At 53.2% G+C, this 19,428-nt stretch overlaps 1 protein-coding gene across 1 annotated transcript in view; it reads right to left on the bottom strand.

Annotated features, from left to right (window-relative positions):
- LOC133750791 (germ cell-specific gene 1-like protein) overlaps nt 1–19,217 on the bottom strand; it is a 110,001-nt gene extending 90,784 nt beyond the window's left edge. Inside the window, exon 1 of the mRNA XM_062180461.1 lies at nt 19,172–19,217. The gene's annotated coding sequence lies outside the window, so the exon portion shown is untranslated. The remainder of the gene's footprint in view (nt 1–19,171) is intronic.
- Between the last annotated feature and the right edge of the window lie 211 nt (nt 19,218–19,428).

The raw sequence follows: 19,428 nt of genomic DNA, 5'->3' as shown, positions 1-19,428 counted from the left end.
AGAACTGGAAGCTGGAATAGGCAAACACCCCAAAATAAGACCAGTTTGGGGGTGTGCAGGAGGTAGTTTTCGACAGGATGGCCGGGGAGAGTTGTCCAAGGAGATGACATTGACGTGACCTTGAGGGTGGGATGGGGCCCGTTGCGGGAGGCCTGGGTACAAACAGGAGCTGGAGGAGCCCATCCCATCAGTGAATGGCTCCACCAGTGTTGGAATGGCCGCTGAGAACACTTCGGAAACGGCCTGCCCAGCCCACCTGTCCCAGCAGGTCACACGAAGTCAGGAGTCAGGAACTCCATCCAGGTCTCCCCAGTGCAGGGCAGGGACCCAATCACTGCAGCCATCATCCGCTGCCTGCCAGGGTCTGCACAGCAGGAAGCTGGAGATGGGACTTGAACCCATGCCCTCCAACATGGGATGTGGGCGTCCTAACCAGCATGTTAACCACTAAGCCAAGCACCCCTACCCAGTCGTCCTCTGTCTACTAAACCAGTAGTCCACCCCAGTCACTGCTCCCCTGACCACACCCCCATCTTAATGAAACTGTCCAGGCCTGGCAAGCAGCTCTCTGTACCATGCGATCCCACCTCCTGCCTCAGCTCTTTGGACCTAAGCTGTTTCCACCCTCAAGCTCAACCAATCAGGCTCTCCTGCCTTGGGTTTTTAGAAATGAGACCTAAGACTAAGTTAATAGGGAGTATTGCAGAGCTGAGGTCGGGGTGGACGACCACAGGGGTATGGTGATCATCTGGGGTTGTCACTGATAAAGGATGAAGCCACTATGCAGAGTGGAGGTGATGGTAAGGCAGGCCCCTACTTGTATCTAAGTCCAGCCTTCAAGTACCCCTCATCTGGGCCCTGGGCCAGTCCCCTGCACCCTCTCACAGCCCCCTTTGCACCTGAGCTGGTCCCAGCAGGCTTCTGGCCCTGGCAGCCAATCTTCCTCTATAAAATCCCCACCAACTCCCCAATCCGATGATGACACCAAGGATGTAGGAAGTGCTCCACGGGTCACTGTCCCAGTCTGGCTCCCTTGGGGAATGACCCGGAAGTGAATGGTTGCCTCCCTTCCCCACTACCAAGGGAGCAGTCTCCTGGGAGGGGACAGGGTCAGGGAAGACCATTGACTTCCCAGGAATCCAGAGTCCCAGGCTCCCCAAAGGTTTGCATTGAGGCCAGCATCCATCAGCACACTGGCTGGGGTCCTGGGAGAGACGGAAGCGGATGCCCCCGTGGAAAAGGAGGTTTCAGGGGCTGCACATACAGGATGATGGGGTGAATACCAGAGAGCAGCAAAGCCACCAGGAGCCTACTGGGAGGGGCAGGCATGTGCTGCAGGGGCTGAGCCCGCAAACACTCTGGGGGAGCAAGAAAGAGCTCTTCCCTTCTGTTCAGGACATGGATGACAAAGCAAGGACGAACAGGCTGCCACGAGCCTGGGGTGCGACATCAAGAGCATGACAGGGAGGGGGCAGGCATTTTCCCTCCGCTGCTTTGTTTCTGACTTCCGACTCCTCTGGCAAGAAAGAGAATAATTTAAAAGGAAAATGGCATGGGGAGCCCTGGCAAGGTGCAGCCAAAGTTCAAACAGAAGTCAAGGCTCTGAACAGGTTTGTATCCAGTCCCTCCCACAGCGGGAACTCAGACCGGGGCCCTGGGACCCTGCACAGGGGATGGATGGGGCCTCTGCTGACGTGGTCAGGACTTCTGGAGACCAACAAGGAGTGAGTAGATTTCCAGCTCCAATTTGCAAGGGAGCATTTCAATTTCCAAAAGAGAGAGAAGCCGGAAGCTGCCACCCTGGCAGTGGCAGAGTCCACAGCCGAGATGCTGGGGTTCACCACGCTGGGACCGAGGCTGGGACCTGCACTGAGGTTTTACCCCATCTGTATTCATGGCTGCCAGGGAAGATGGTGCAGGGGGAAGAGGAGGGGCAGCTCAGGCCACGAGAACAGGATGCCTGAGTTGCAGGAGTCTGGTCTTTCAAATTCAAAGCCGGCCTAGAGAACACTGAGAAAAAGAAATGAAGGTGTGGGTGACTTCCCCCCAACACACCCCATACTACACAAAGTTCCCCCGGCCCCAGGGAAAGAGGACGGGAAAGCAGGGTGTATGACAGACTCCTGTGCACCACCAAATCCACCTCCTTTTCCTTGTAGACACACAATGGAACTACACTTCCCAGCGGCTCCTGTGGTTGAGCATAGTCATGTGACCGAGTTCTGGCCAATGGAATTGGTCATATAAAGCTCGGCCCGTAGGGACCTTCTTGCCATCCTCTACTAGTTCTGCTTCCCCAACCACTGGCTGAATGGCGAAGACTCCATGAACCAGGAGAGGTGAAGCCAGCAAAGGGAAGGAGCTGAAGCTCTGAGTGAACAGGACTCCACGTGAGCTGAAAGTCCACTTTACCATACAGAAACCTGGAGACTTGGGGGCATGCTTGTTACAACAGCTAGTGCTCCTAATACAAGGGTAAACAAAGAAACTAGAGATGCTGGAATGGACCAGGGCCACCACACACTCCTCCCAAACACACCTGTGTCCACATTGTGTGCGCACGTCCCATCCTTCCTGTAAGAGAACAGACTCTAGGGCATGTTCAAGCAGAGAGGATTATCCTGCCTCCCAAGGAGAGCAACATGACTCCAGGGTCAGCCTGCACCAAGTGCAGGGCAGGGGCAAATGAGTGTTTGTAGTAGGTGTCCAAATGGACCTGGGACGGCCTCAGTGTGTTTGTTACAAGGCCAAGTGTGGGGTTGATGCAGCTGGAGAATTAACAGAACTAATCAGGCTTGGAGGTCTTGTTTAGAGGGCTTAGTAGGACCTTCTCAGATCAATTCATTTATCCTCAGTACCTGACGTGTGAAAGGAGCTCAACAGGTGCTTACTGGATGGATGGATGGATGATGAATGGGTGGATGATGGATGGATGGATGGATGGGCAGATGGATGGATGGATGGATGGTTGGATGGGTGGATGGGTGGATGAATGGAAGGATGGATTGATGGATGATGGATGAGGGATGGATGGTTGGATGGATGGTTAGATGGTTAGATGGATAGATGGATGGATGGATGGATGGATGGGTGGGTGGATGGATGGATGGTTGGATGGATGGATGGATAGATGGATGGATGGATAGATGGATGGATTGATGGATGAGGGATGGATGGTTGGATGGATGGATGGTTAGATGGATAGATGGATGGATGGATGGGTGGATGAATGGAAGGATGGATAGATGGATGGCTGGTGGATGGATGATGGATGGATGGATGAACAGATAGGTGGATAGGTGGGTTAATGGATGGTTGGATGTCTGTATGGATAGATGGATGCTGGGTGGGTGGATGGATGGATAGGTGGGTGGAGGAGCAGATAGAGGAGTGGACAGACAGATGAATGGATCAATGGATAGGTGGATACATGGATGAGTGAATTAAAAAGCTCTGGGTGTTCCCATGCCTTGTTTTTCCAGGTGTAAGACACTATTTTCTGTACTGAAAATATAATAATGAACAAAGCAATTACAGTCACTTGTTTGCATTACCACCCCATAAAACCCTAGCAGGTAGATGCTGTTTTTATATTACAGATAAGTAAACTGAGGTTCAACAAGATTTAAATCATTTTTTCTGAATCACACAGCTGAAGAGTGGAGAAGGTGGGATTTGAACCCAAACAGTCTGGTGTCAGAGTCCTATTGCCTCAGCCCTCGGGGCATGTTTTAACTGGATGCATTCACACACAACCATGCACACACAGGTGCACACACACAGGTTCAGATGTCCAGTTCTCTTGGCACCAGGCATAGCTGGGCCCATGTGTCTGCAGTGCAATAGCTGGCTGCAGCTATGCAGCAGGTAATCCTCCAGATGGGAGCAGGAACACTCCCAGTGAGCTCCAATGTTTACTGAGCACCCACACATACAGCCCTGATTAAATCCTAGACCCACACACCCGCTTTCCCCATCCAGGCTTTCGACCTGTGTCCTAGAGATGTTTCACTGGTGTGCCTTGGAAGCAGCCCCTTGGATCTTCAACTGTGGGTCCAATTAATGAGGAGCAGGAACCCAGAATGCAGGGAGAGGTTCATGAAAACCATGGGATATGTGTACAGCCAGGGCCAGTCCTGCCTTGGGTCTTGGCAGGGCTTGCAGTTGGGGGTCCCCTGGCACTCTCCCGGAAAGTGGGCAGCAAATAGTAACCAGAAGTGGGGATGGACCAGGAAGGACTGACCTCAGAATGTCTACCAGGCACTTGCTGTAACAGATGCTCAGAACATAAATAAAACTACTGATGTTCATGAACTTGGGATGGGGAAAGTTTGCTTAAATGAGACAGACAAAGCACCAATACTAAAGAAAAGCATGGATATATTTAGCAGTTTTAAAATTAAGAATTTCTTTGGGCCCTTACCTTAGACCATATGCAAAAAAATTAACCCAAAATGGATCAAAGACCAAAACGTACAAGCTAAAACACAGAAGAAAACAGAGGAGGAAAGCTTCACAACGCTGGATTTGGCATTGATTTCTTGGATATGAAACTAAAAGCACAGGCAACAAAAGAAAAAGAGATAAATGGGATTAAAAAATTAAAATTAAAACAAGCATCAAAGAACACTTAAGAGAATGAAAAGGAAACCCACAGAATGGGAGAAAATATTTGAAAATCAGATCTCTGATGAGAGGCTAATATCTAGAATACATAAAGAACTCCTCTTATAACTCAACAGCAAAAAACAAAAAACAACAACAACAACAACAACAAACAAGAACAAAAAGAAAAAACAACAGTGGGGCCAGTGCTGTGTTGTAGAGGGTAAAGCTGCCACCTGCAGTGCTAGCATCCCATATGGGTGCTGGCTCAAGTCCCAGCTGTTCCATTTCCAATCCAGCTCTCTGCTGTGGCCTGGGGAAGCAGTGGAAGATGGCCCAAGTTCTTGGGCCCCTGCATCCACGTGGGAGACCTGAAGGGGGCTCCTGGCTCCTGGCTTTGGATTGGCACAGTTCCGGCCATTGCGGCCAATTGAGGAGTGAACCAGCAGATGCAAGATCTCTCTCTCTATCTCTCTGCCTTTCCTTCTCTCTGTGTGTAACTCTTTCAAATAAATAAATAAACCTTTAAAAAAGAAAACTCTGATTCAAAAATGGGCGAAGGACTTGAACAGACATTTCTCCAAAGAAACTGTACAGCAGGCCTGTAAGTACATGGAAAGCTCCTCAGCATCACTAATCACCAGGTAACTGCAAATCAAAACCACAGTGGGGTACTATCTCACACCCATCAGGATGGCCGTTAACAACTAATGAATCAATCTATAGCAGTTGTTGGCCAGTAAGTGGAGAAACCGGAACCCCTGTGCATTGCCGGTGGGAGTGAGGTTGTGTGGCCACTGTGGAAAGCAACATGGTGGTTCCTCAAACAATCAAACCTAGGATTTACTCTATGATCCAGCAATTCCACTCATGGATTTGCACCCCCAAAAATCTGAAAGCGAGGACTGAAACAGATAGCACACAACTGGTGATCACAGCAGCATTAGTCACAAGAGCCCACAGATGGTAAAAAAATCCCAAAACACTCCCAACAGATCAAAGGACAACAAAAATATGATCTAGACCCACAATGGAATATTACTCAACCTGGAAAAGGAATGGAATGCTGACACCTTCAGCAGCACAATGAAGACATTATGCAAAAGACAAACACCAGACATAAAGGCCAAAGATAGGGATGATGCTATTTCCATGAGACAGTGACAGCAATCAGATCCATAGAGACACGAAGGAGAATGGTGGCTGCCAGGGTTGAGGCAAGGAGAAAACAGAGAGTGATCATTTCATGAACAGAGCTTCAACTTAAGAAGACAGAAAGCTCCACATTAGAGGCCGGTGCTATGGCATAGTGAGCTAAGCCTCTGCCTGTGGCACCAGCATTCCATATGGGCACAGGTTCGAGTCCCAGCTGCTCCACTTCCAATCCAGCTCTCTGCTATGGCCTGGGAAAGCAGTACAAGATGGCCCAAGTGCTTGGGCCCCTGCACCCATGTGAGAGACCCGGAAAAAGCTCCTGGCTCCTGGCTTCGTATCAGTGCAGCTCTGGCCATTGTGGCCATCTTGTGAAGCAGCAGATGGAAGACCTTTCTTTTTCTGTCTCTCTCCCCCTCTGTCTGCTACTCTCAAATAATCTGGAAGGAAGGAAGGAAGGAAGGAAGGAAGGAAGGAAGGGAGGGAGGGAGGGAAGGAAGGAAGGAAGGAAGGAAGGAAGGAAGGAAAGAAGGAAGGAAGGAAGGAAGGAAGGAAGGAAGGAAGGAAGAAAGAAAGAAAGAAAGAAAGAAAGAAAGAAAGAAAGAAAGAAAGAAAGAAAGAAAGAAAGAAAGAAAAAGTTCTACAGACGATGGTAACGGTGGCCATGAAGAATGTGAGTGGATTTCATGCCATGGAACCGGACACATGAGAATGGCTAAAATGGTAAATGTCCTACTATGTCTATTTCACTATAATGAAATAACATAGAACTTATACTCATCAAAAGACATCAGAGAGAAGTCTCGAGATATTTCTGCAATACATAAAAGCACCAGAGGAGTACAGTAGTAGAGATTCCCAGAGATCAATCAGAGAAAGGTGGTCTCATGGAAACGTGGGCCCTTCCAGCCAGAAGCTCCCAAAAGTCACAAACATCTAAAGAGCCCCAGCCTCATCCATGATCAGAGAAATGCAGGCTGAAAGCCAGGAGATGTCACTTTTCAATGTCCAGATGGGAAAAGTGTATAAATCTGATAATGCCAAGGATAGAAGGATACAAGTTTTCTTTAAAAAATTATTTTTATTTATTTTGAAGAGAGAGACAGACCTTACATCTGCTGGTTCACTCTCCAAATGGCTGCAAAGGCTGAGGCTGGACCAGACCTAATCCAGGAGCCTTGAACTCCATCCGGGTTTCCCACGTGGGTGCAGGAGCACAAGCATTTGGGCCATCTTCCGCTGCCTTCCCAGGTGCATTAGCAGGGAGCTGGATCAGAAGTGGAGCAGCCGGGACTTGAACCTGCACTCTGATATGGGATGTGGGTGTCGTAAGCAGCAGCTTAAATGGCTGCACCTCAATGCCAACCCTGAGAGATGGAGATTTTCACAGCCCACTTGGGTAGTACACATATAGCCCACTTTAGTAAATGGCATGGCTTCACTTGGAGAGGTTCAAGACAGAAAAAGGAAAGTGGGTCATTCCCTGCCCCTGTGTAAACACCAGATCAAGCTGGGGCACACAGCAGCATCACCCAGAAAGCCTGCTCCACACAAATCCCCAGGCTGCAGTGTCCAGCTCAGGAAGTTCCTGGTGGGGCCCAGGACTTGCATTTCTAACACCCTCCCAAGTGATGCTTACGGGGACGACACTTGCACCAGCAGGCTTATTCCTAATAAAAACAGAAAACGACTCAATTACCCACTGAGTGCAGTGACCCATCAGAAGGTGGTGCTCTCATACCACGGAATATTGCACAGCAATGAAAATGAGCGAGCCAAGAACAAGAGGCTGTAGGGTCAGATGCATGAAAGTACACGCATCACCCTGAGGCACAACGTTCAGAAACGGGCCAATCTGGAGGGCTTAGGTTGGCGGGCTTGGTGATAAAACTATGAAGCAGGGTCAGCTAACTTTTTCTGCAAAGAGCCAGGGGAGTAAACATTTGGTGTTGTGCAGACCAGACGGTTTCCATGGTAATGGCAGAACTCTCCATTGCAGCAAAGACATGGCCAGCCCAGTGCCTAAAGGAACCAGTGTGTCTGTGTTCCAATAAAACTTTATTGACAAAAGAGGCAATGGGTCATAGTTGGCTGACCCCTGGCGATGATGATTCCCCTTCCAGGGGAGAGTTGAATAATAGCCAGCGAGGAGCTCCCAGAGAATTCTGGGAGATCAGCAATGACCTATTTCCTGACCTCACCCACAACAGTTTTATTCACAGAAATTCTGTAAGTTGTATATGTATATTTTATGTATTTTTTTCTGAATTGCACTGTACATCTCAGTTTGAAAGGCTTTTTTAAAAATAAATAACGAGTAGATCAGCAAAATGTGCTCAACTCACACCATAGGATATCTGGCAATAAAAAATAACACAGGACTGAGAGCATGAAAATTAACGCAGGAACCGGTGCTGTGGGGCAGCGGGTTACGCAGCCTCCTGCAACACCTGCAGCCCATACAGGCACCAGTTCCTGCGTCCTGGCTGCTCCACTTCCGATCCAGCTCCCTGCACCTGGGAAAGCAGTGGAAGATGGCCCGCAGTGCTTGGGCCCCTGCACCCAAGTTGGAGACCTGGATGGACTTTCAGGCTCTTGGCTCTGGCTATTGCGGCCATTTGGTGAGTGAACCAGTGAATGGAAGACACCTCCCCCCTTTTCTCTCTCTCTCTCTCTCTGTGTGTGTGTGTGTGTTTGTCCCTCTCTCTCTGTAACTCCACCTTTCAAAATAAATAAATAAATAAATAAATCTTTAAAAAAAAACCCTCCTGGAAAGAAGCCGGATGCCAAAGTCAGCCTTTCATCCCGTGCAATTCTTTAATGTGCTCAGAACAAGTGCATCAACGGGGGCAGAAAGCAGTAGCTCAGGGGCTGCCCAGGTTTGTGGGGGCAGTGGTTGGATGCCATGGGCTTTGCTTTCCTGGACGATGCAAATATTCCAAAATGCAGAGTGGCAATGGTTGCGTGACTCTCCGGATCCACGGGGAACCACCGGGCTGTGCCCCTGAATGAGGGAAGCTGCCTGGGAAGAGGTCACGGAGCCACACCACGCAGTGATGCTGCACTTGACAATGGGCCGTCCGCACGGCAGTGGGCCTGAGGCCACCATAGGGCTGACCACCTCCCCTCACCAGCGGACACTGCAAATGTCCCTGTGATGTTGCCCGCGTGTTTGTGGTGATGCCGCTGTAAACAGATCTCCTGCCCCACTAGTCGTGTAGATCCACGGCATTGCGTAGTCTGTATTCATCACATTGTTAATTTTTTTTTCTTTTCATCATTTGAAAGGCAGAGAGAGAGAGAGAGACAGAGATCTTCCACCTGCTGGTTCACTCCCCAAAATCTCAAAATAGCTGGTGGGGTGGCTGGAGGCAGGGGGAGCCGGGGACCCCAATCTGGGTCTCCCATGCCAGTGACCAGGACACCTGCTGCCTCCCAGGGTGCACGTCAGCAGGCAGCTGGGGTGGAGAGTGGAGCCAGGGCTCCGATATGGGATGCGGACCTCCCAGGCAGGGTCTTCGCCACTGCACCTGCCCTAGGCTCAACCTTTCACCTCTATTTTAGGGTGTATCCCTTCTACTGATGGAAAAAAAGAAGGTTGGCACGAAGTGTCTTGACTGTGTCACTTTCTCCAGTGCTACATTTAATCTTGGGTTCTGTCCATCATGGTCCCAGAAGCCACAGGCCCCAGCCTGAAGTGAGTGACACAGCAGCCTGTAAGGTCCAGGTGTGGACAGGTGCATTCGAAGATGCTGTCACAATGGCTCATTTATAAAACATGACCCCATCGGGGCTGGTGCTGAGGCATGGCGGGCTAAAGCCCTGGCCGAAAGTTCTGGCAAACCGTATGGGCTCTAGTTCAAGTCCCAGTTGCTTCACTTCTGATCCAGCTCTCTACTATGGCCTGGGAAAGCAGTCGAAGATGGCCCAAGTCCTTGGGCCCCTGTACCCACGTGGGAAACCCGGAAGAAGCTCCTGGCTCCTAGCTTTGGATCATCAAAGCTCTGGCCGTTGCGGCCATCTAGGGAATGAACCAGCAGATAGAAGACCTCTCTCTTTCTCTACCTCTCTCTGTAACTCTGTCTTTCAAATAAATAAAATAAATCTTTTAAAAAAATAAATAAAACACAATCCCATCGCTAAGTGACCCATGAGTGGATATCTCAATAATGCTCTTACCAAAAAAAAAAAAAAAAGGCTTTATTTGAAACGAATGAATAAATGGGTGACCTCTGCCCTCCTCCCTCAACCCCCAGAAGAGATGCGCCAGTGACAGGCAAGCATGGAGACACCAACCAGATGGAAAGCAGAGACGCCAGTGTGTTTCCTGCTGCCCTGGGAGCCGCAGCCTCCACACAGGACCCCTTCTCTGCCTGGGCTGACTTCATCCACGTTTGTCTCAGCTCCATCTCCAAGGAATCCCACAAGGTCAATGTCCTTAGCCCCACTGTCATCAAGAGAATGAGCAGGGGCCGGTGTGGTGGCACAGCCAGTTAAGCTTCTGCTTGAGATCCCAGCATCCCAGAGCAGAGCACTGGTTCCAGTCCCGGCTACTCCACTTCCCATCCAGCTCCCTGCTAATGTGCCTGGGGAAGCAGTAGAAGGTGGCCCAAGTGCTTGGGCCCCTGCACCCATGTGGGAGACCCGGAGGAAGCTCCTGGCTCCTGGCTTCAGCCTGGCCCAGCTCTGGGTGTTGCAATCATTTGAGGAGTGACCCAGTGGATGGAAGACCTCTCTCTCTCCATCTTTCCTGTTCTCTCTGTAACTCTGCCTTTCAAATTAATAAAATAAATTCTTACAAAAAACAAACTAGAAAATACTCAGGCAAAATGGCATGTGTCCTGGGCTCTTCCTTGTCAGTGCTCCCTGTTAATTCTACAGGAAACCACCTGCTAGCATTTTCATCATATTAGGGGCTGTAAGTCATCTGGAGACGTTAAAGTATACAGACGGGTGTTACCCACAAATCCTGTGCCAGTATAAGGAAGGGACTGAGCATCCCTGGATCTGGTATCCAAGGGGGCTCCTGGAACCCCTCCCCCTCAGACACTCGGGGACACCTGATGTCACTTTGTTCAAAAGGAACATGACCAAATAGGAGCACACACTCCCTGCACCCCCGGGCAGTGTGGTTTAGCAAGTGCAGCCTTGGAGGACGAACACTGTCTTCTTTCCACACTGTCTGCCTCCCCCTGGCACCCATGTACAGTTGCACAGGATGGGCACTGTGCACACCCACGCCATTCACAAGAGAGCACAGGGGGAATCGTGACCCATCCCTCTCCCAACCCAGCACGGTCATTTCTCCCACCAAAGTTTGATAAGACGGCAGAGTCACGCAGAAATTTAAGCGCCCACTGTTTACACTTAGCAGAGCCTTCTCAGCACAGAGAAACTGTTTCCAATTATGAAACATGAAAGGCGGCCACCGTTCGGGGTTAATACGACGGTGCTCCGTGAGAGAGCGAGCAGGCGAGACTGCCCAGCCGCCTAATTACTTGGAAAGATAATCTTGAATAATTGGAATTAGAGCAACTAAAGCAATTATTAGATGTTGTGATCTCTGCCAGCAATCGTCCACCAGGCTCTGGGATTTAATCACCTTTAATAAGAGCGCATAATTAGAGGAATCCAGGGTTTCAGAGATGAGAGTGGCAGATGAGCACTTCAGAACCCGGGAGGTGGGGAGGGAGGAAGGGGCTGGGAGCCGGCCGGTGGGGCGCTGATTAAAAGACCCCAGGAGGCTGGAGGGTGAGCCCACTCTAATGTGCACCTGCTGTGTGATCTGCCGCAGGCACCTAACCTCTCTGGGCTGTCCATCCAGCAGCGTCGAGGGACACCGGGGCTTGCCTCCTCTGTGGGGCCGTTCCTTCTCCCAGGAGTGACTCCTCCCTCAAGGCCTCCCCCACACCACCTCCACGCAGCCTTCCCAGACTGCCATCTTCCCCTGCAAAGCCTGCTGTCCCCTTTGCTCAGGGACGAGTCCAGGAGCAGGGCTGGGGGCATGGGGGTTGGTTCTCAGCCCCTGGCACACAGCTTGGCATGGAGAGAGGCTGACAAACTGGCCAGAGACGAGGCGGAGGCAGGTGGCAGTAGCCTACACCTGACAGCAGAGCTGCCAGCCATCCTGTTTCCAAGAATCGGTGACCTCTGCAGTGAGTCTATGGAGATGGTCCCACAGTGAGCTCCCGTCGGAAGACTCCAGAACAATACAGATGGCCCAGGGCCATTGAGAGGGCTGCTGACTCCCCCTCCCTCCCCCAGGTCAGAGGGCTGGAAGCATCATCTCAGCGTCACCTGGAGTGGCAGGCAGGTGCAGCGAGCGCCTGGGCCAGTCTCTGCCTCTCACCGACCGCAAGTGTTTGTTCTCTAGGTATGGGAAGAACCAATTTTGCCGGACTCAGGCTGGCCACAGCCATTTCCCTGGTGGCCTGGTAGCAGAGAGCAGGAAAAACAGTCTGGGGGCGAGGGGAGCTTAGCAGAGATGAGACTTTTGGCTTGGCTGGTGAAGGCAGATGGAGCGATCCCCAGGGAGCCCAGGGTTCACACACAGGGTCAAGGATATGCTGGCCTCCACCCCCAGGGGATGCTCCCAGCCGCAGCCAGCAGCCAATGGGTTCCCAGCGGGGCAGCGCCCGGGGCAGCAGGAGCAGGGGGCTCCCCAAGCCCTTCCCTGCTCCGCGGGATCTCATCTATGCACACTTTAGTTCTATGACATAAATCAATACGATGCACTAAATGAATTAAGTGAGCAGCAGAATTGTAAATCGATTTTGGGTGGAGGAGGCCCAGAGAGGTTGAGGAAAGCAGCAGAGGCGAGGACAGAAAGCGAAGTGAGGAACCGACTCCCGCGGCGCTCGGGGAGCCGACGGCAGAGCCTACCCCAGCGCTGCACATCGCTGAGACACTCCGCAAATGAAGCCTCTGAGCTTTGGAGATCGTGGTCACACCAAGTCCTGGACAGCTGGGAAGCAGGGGGAGGGGGCAAGTGCATCAAAAAGTAAAAACAAAAAACAATAAAACCAGCTCAGGGCCCCCTGGATCACCTACACACCACACCGGAGGGCCTGGGCTTGAGTCCTGGCTCTGCCCCAGATTCCAGCTTCCTGCTAATGCCCCCCCTTGGGAAGTGGTAGGTGATGGTTCAGGCACTTGGGTGCCTGCCAGCCACAATGGGAGACCAGGATTGAGTTCCTGGCCCTGGCTTCAGCCTGCACAACTTGGGGGAGTGAATCAGTGGATGGAAGTCTCTCCCTCTCTCTCTCTCTCCTCCAAATAAATAAAATTACATAAAAGAAAATTCTAAAAACACAGCTCAGTCTAGATGGGTTAGAGGAGACCAATACTTTAGGAGTTGGAGCCAGGCTTCTATTTTTTTTTTTTTAAGATTGATTTATTTATTTGAAAGTCAGAGTTACACAGAGAGTGAAGGAGAGACAGAGGCAAGGGGTCATCCATCCGCTGATTCACTCCCCAACTGACCGCAATGGCTGGAGCTGCACCAATCCAAAGCCAGGAGCCAGGAGCTTCTTCCAGGTCTCCCACATGGGTGCAGAGGTCCAAGGACTTGGGCCATCTTCTACTGCTTTCCCAGGCCATAGCAGAGAGCTGGATCAGAAGTGGAGCAGCCAGGACTGGAACTGGCACCCATATGGGATGCCAGAATTGAAGGCGGTGACTTTACCTGCTACGCCACAGCGCCGGCCCCGGAGCCAGGTTTCTAAGCCCAAATGGGATACCCAGTATCTCTAACAGAAGCCCCCATGCATTCTGCTCTTTCTTTATTCATTCAACAAACCATTACTAAATCCTGGCTCTGTGCAATCCCACTCGGGGCCCTGGGGACTGCAGGGAAGGGTAAGACACAGGGTCTGTCATCAGGAGGGTCCACCCTGGTGGGGGAGAGGCCCTCAATGCAGCATCACAGGTGCACATGGCACTGCAGGTAGGTACTTCTGGGGCTCCTGGGATGGCTGTTTAGAAGGGGGGCAAGTCTAAGCTGGGTTTTGAAGGATGAATAGAAGTTCACAAAGCAAACAAGAGGTGGTGGATGCCAGTCAGACTGAGAGCCAGCACAGGGCAAGGCCCTGAGGTGTGAGAAGCAATGGGGTGTCTGGGGGGAGCGGAGGCAGGCCTGGAGCATGGCAGTCCTGTCAGGAGGTGTAGGAGGGGCCCGGGATGGCAGACCAGAGCCCTAAGGAAGGAACGTTAAGTGGTACAGACTAGAGTCTGAGAGGCCAGCTGAGGAAGCACCCCCATAACCAGGGACAGGAGGAATGGAACTGAAGCTGTGGTGGTGAGGATGGAGAGCAGGTGCAGAAGACACGGAGGGGAGGTAGCCATCAACAACTGGATCCGGCCAGGGAGGAGTTGAGGGTGACTTTCTGGTCCCTGGCTTGGGAGACAGCAGGTGCTGGTGAGGACAGGATGCTGGATGAGGAAGGAAGAGGTTGAAACAGGCTTTGTGGTGTGGCAGGGTAAGCCGCCACCTGCTACACCAGCATCCTGTATCGGAGTGCGGGTTCGATTCCTGGCTGCTCTGCTTCTGAGCCAGCTCCCTGCTAAGGCGCCTGGGAAAGCAGCGGAAGATGGTCCATATGGGAGACTTGGATGAAGCCCCTGGCTCCTGGCTATGGCCTGGCTCAGCCCAGGCTGTTGAGGCTGTTTGGGGAGTGAACCAGCTGATGGAAGATCTCTCTCTCTCTCCCTGTCTTTCAAATAAAAGAATGATTCCTGCCATGGACAAGCTGGGAGTGCAGCAGCTGGGGGACATCCGGGAGGAAGCATCCAGCAGGCAGCAGGGGGTGGAGTCCAGAGGCCAGAGGAGAGACCTGGGCCTCGGAAGTCCAGAGCAGCTGACAGTAGGTTGAAGCAAAGGCTTCTGCTCTCTTCTGACACCATCAACCATCACAGTAGCGAATCAGAAAGGCCCAAGTTTCAGGGCACAGGGGACCGAGAGGAGGTGATAACAGACGGAAGTTCCTGGAGAGGTGGCCAATGGCTCAGTAGGTGGGAAAAGCCTGGAGGAGGTAGGGATAAGGACACCTCCAAAAGTGCCTGGAGTGGCCGGCGTGGTGGCGCAGTGGCTGAGTTACCACTTGGGACGCCCGCATCCCACATTAGAATGCTGGTTCCAGTCTCACAGCCCCATTGGTGCAAGGGGAAAATCCCAGTAAAGGTAGGTGGGGCTGGGTTGACCAGATGGACTCCTTGGGTGAGCAGGAAGCCTAGAGCCAGTATCCCCCCCTCAACTAGAACTTCAAATTCGAAGTCAGCACTGCCCCCTTCAATACGGACATCAGCTAACTGAGGAAGATGTAGAATAGAAAAGATCAAGTTCAAAATGAAAACAGGACAAGGAACTTTGAGGAAACACAGACATGAAAGCATCCAGAGGAAAACAAACAAAATAATTCATATCCTCAGAGAAACAGGAGAAGATATTGTGTCCATAAAACCAAGGCTATAAAAAGGAACATTCCGATAACGAGACAAAGTTCTTAAAATTAAAAATGTAACTGCAGAAATCTTAAAAATAGAATAGCTGAAAGTTGAGTAAATATCACAGGACTAAATAAAAAGGCAAATAATGATGAAAACAGAAAAGCTTAAAAAATAAGAACAGAACATAGGATGTCTTTTTCAGATTTATTTATTTATTTGACAGTCAGAGTTAGAGAGAAAGGGAGAGACAGATACAGAGACAGACAGACAGAGAGATCTTCCATTCTCAGATGGTCGCAATGGCCAGCACTGGGCCAGGCTGATGCCAGGAGCCAGGAGCCTCCTCCAGGTCTCCCACTCATGCGCAGGAGCCCAAACACGCGGGCCACCTTCCGCTGCCTTTCCCAGGCTGTCAGCAGGGAGCTGGACAGGAAATAGAGCAATCAGGACTCAGGACACAAACTGGCACCCATATGGGATGTCGGCACTATTGCAGGACACCGGCCCCAGAAGATAAGATGTTGAAAGTTGGGACCGGTGCTGTGGCATAGCAGGTAAAGCCACCGCCTGCATGCCGGCATCCCATATGGGCGCTGGTTCAATTCCCTGTTGCTCCACTTCTGATCCAGCTCTCAGCTATGGCCTGGGAAAGCAGCAGAAGATGGCCCAAGGCCTTGGGCCCTTGCACCCACATGGGAGACCCAGAGGAAGCTCCTGGCTCCTGGCTTCAGATCGGCACAGCTCTGGCCATTGTGGCCAACTGGGAAGTGAACCAGCGGATGGAAGACCCTCCCCCCCCCCCTGCCTCCCCTTCTCTCTCTGTGTAACTCTGACTTTCAAATAAATAAATCTCAGTGTGCATTGGCAGGTAGCCGGACTGGAGACAGAAGCCCGGAGGTGAACCCAGACTCACCAACACGGGTACAGGAATCCCGACAGCAGCTGACCGACCAGGTCGAATGCTGCCCCCTTTTTAGACTTTCAAAACCACGTGCTTATATCACTTTGAGTTTTTAAAACATGAAAGCACCTTGTTTAAAGGTCCCAGAGGCAGAGGCGGTGGTCGTCAGCACAGTGTGGCTCGGGCACCCACAAAGTCAGGTGCGCCCGTGGAGAGAGGTTAGGACAGGAGTGGGAAGAATGCCTGGGGACCCCCACGGGTTCTACCACCCCAAGCAGGGAGGGTGGAAGCACGTGCAGCTAAGAGGGAAGCAGCTTTGGGAAGGCGCACCTGACACCAGGTGAACACTGAACACATCCTCCTGGTCAGGGCTGTCCCTGGTAGCTCATGGATGCCTCCAGACAAGGACAGAAAAGCAGCAGCCGGACAGGGCAGCCAGATGAGAGCCACGGGACACCGCACGCATTCACGATGGGAGCCCATCCACCTGCTAGGATCAGCCCCATGCTGACGCCTGGGAATGAGACCTTTCTCTGCGTCCAGCAGCCTGGGACTCATCTTGACTTGGGGATGGTGGGGTGGGGGTGGGGGATGCAGACCCTTTCCCAGGCTTGTGTGGACCCGAGGTGGGGGTTGCATTACTGGCATAGCCAACGCTGCGGATGAGTGATGGTCTCCACCTTTCCAGCATGGTGGGTTTTCCTGGCTCACTGGCAGCCCACCCACTGCGGCCAGGAGCTGGTGTGCGCAGGTGCTCGGGGAGCATGTGCCCCGGGGAAAGGTGCCCATGGACGTGGCCAGCACAGAGAGGGCGTGCCTTGGGCGCTCCGTGAACAACCGGAGGACGATGACCTCATCCAGGAGCCGATGAGCAGGGGAGACCTCCACAAGCCAACTGATGAGTCACACACACGTGCACGGGTACACACACACACACACACACACCCCGATGCAGCTGGGCCAGTTCCAGCCCGGCCCAGCCTGCCCAGCAGGTATGGAAGATGAAACACACGGCTCAGCCGACTTTCACGCCTGCTCCAGCCCAGACTCATGCCCATGCCCGCAGGGTGGCTGGTGGTGGACTTGGCTCTGTGGTTTGCTTCAGCCAAGGGGACGTGAGTGCCTAGGATGCTAGCAAAGGGTGGAGACGAGCGAAGTCACCCTCCTCGTGGCTATTACCCTCGACCTGGCCCCAGATCTGGGCTTGGGAGCCTGGAAGAGCACATGCAAAAGCCCTGGGGCACGCACCAGGAGTGGCAGGGAGTGACGGCAGGAGGCGAGATCCTGCGTATGGGACCCGGCCAGGCAGGGCTTTTAGGCCATGGTGCGCATGTGTTTACCCTGAGGGAGATGGGAGTGCTTCAGAGTCCCCAGGAAGGCCAAGGGGGCACCATCCAGTCTCGGGAGGTCTTGCTCCTGACCACATCCATGCAACACTCCACGGGAAGTGCAGGGTCCAAGTGTGAGGAGGGGACGAATCCGTGCACGTGTCCCTAAGAGGTACCTCCATGCTCATGTGTGTACATACGTGTCCACGCCCACCCTCACACCGGCATGCACACATGCACACACACTTCCAGGGGTCGCTGCTCAGGGGGACACACACACACACACACACAGAGGCCCTGCTTCTTGGGAGCCAGAGATCAGATTTCCCCAGGCCTGGTGGATTATGGGATGTGTGTACCCGAGGGCCACAGCACAACACACGGGCATGCAGCATGGGCTCAGGGGCCTGCCCTAAAGCCTGGTTCGGCTCTGTGTGTGAGGCTTACATGACAATCTCGCTCAGCCTGCTTCCCCCTCTGTCCAGTGGCACTGAGAATAGCGGCCCCATCCTCAGACAGGGTGGCCCAGCTGCTCACTTCCTGCAGCTTAGGTGCCTGGTGCAGCCATGAGTGTCTCCCAGTGCCCCAGTGGCTGAACCACTCGGGGGCGGAGAGCCCAGCAGGGTCCCTGACACCTGTCCCTCAGCCTCCCAAAGGCTACTGGGCTGGAGCTCTCCAAGGAGGAAGCAGCACCTGCGAGACAGACCCGACACCAGCCCTGGCCCCCCTGTTCCTTTGCCAACCGCCTGGGGGGGGGCTCAGTCTCGCCAGCAGGGGGCGCCATGCGCCCAGGACTTAGAGTCCCCTGAGCCAAGCAGGTCCACACTCTCTGTTGAGATGATTATAGGCTGGCTTTCTGCCTCAGTTTCCCCGCCTCCGACTCCCAGGACCAGAGCCCTCTCGGAGTCTCCAGCACACATGTGAAGGCCTCTGCTCACCTGTTCGCCCTCAGAAACCTTGCCCCTGGGTGGCCCGGCACAGGCAGGTGGGGAGCTGGCCGCACACCCCACGTCCCTGGGCCGGGTCACCCTTCAGACCCACCCCCCTACTCTTCCCTAAGAACAAAACCTGACTTATAGCTGGGCCTGGCGTTTCCCGGGATTAAGCTCCTACATCCCGCCTCCCTGTAGCTAAGTCCTGCCCAAGGAATGCCTGCAGGTGCACTTTGGGGCAAGTCCGGAGAACCTCAGAGTTGACGGATGTGCAGCCTTTGCCCATCTTCCCCTGCTTCCGTTCCACTGCCTGGAATGCTGCTGCGATAGCTGGTGCTCCAGCCACCACCTTAGACCACGAAGACAAAAGCCATGGGTGATGGGGAGCGGCAGAGGACCTCGCCGGGCAGAGCCAGTCTGAACACTGCCTACCTCCAAACTTTCATAAGAGACATTAGTTCTTCCGGGTCACTTACTTGCAGGTAAGCCTGATCCTGACTGTTGTCCCTGCTCCTGAGCACGGCAATGGGCTCTGTCTCTGCCGCCGGGCCCCGCACCCCAGTGCCTGGGGGTGGCAACCTTCAGTCAGACGGGCCCTCCCCACAGCTGACTTCCGGCCACCCCGAGCCACACTTCCGCTCTCCCATCAGCCCTCGCGCCTCCCCGCAGTCCCAGCATGCACTGGGCGGGCGGACTCGCCTCCGGCCACCTCTCCTGCTCCGCCGGACCTTCACCGCAGCGGGGCCGCCGGCACCTGGCGCCCAGGGGAGGCGCCGGGCGGAGAAGTTTCTGGAAGGGGCCACACTCACCTTTCTCCGACGCTGGAGCCAGGTCAATGAAGCTGCGGCATTTCTCACCTTTGGAAAGAGAAGAGGGGTTTTTCAGGCCAGAGGACGCATGCGCGCTGCCAGCTCTACCTGCCCCCAACCCCACCCCCGTCCCCTGGGACCTGGACCCGCAGACATGGCTGCCCCAGCCCCAGGGGGCTTCTTACTCCCCGCCCCCCCTAGCGTCCCAGCAGTGCCAGCCGCCGGCGCCCCAGCCCCCACCCCCGCCGCCCAGCCCC

The sequence above is a fragment of the Lepus europaeus genome, chromosome 21, assembly GCF_033115175.1.
Source record: "Lepus europaeus isolate LE1 chromosome 21, mLepTim1.pri, whole genome shotgun sequence".
Classification (NCBI taxonomy): Eukaryota; Metazoa; Chordata; class Mammalia; order Lagomorpha; family Leporidae; genus Lepus; species Lepus europaeus.
This window is presented reverse-complemented; position numbering and strand designations above follow the sequence as displayed.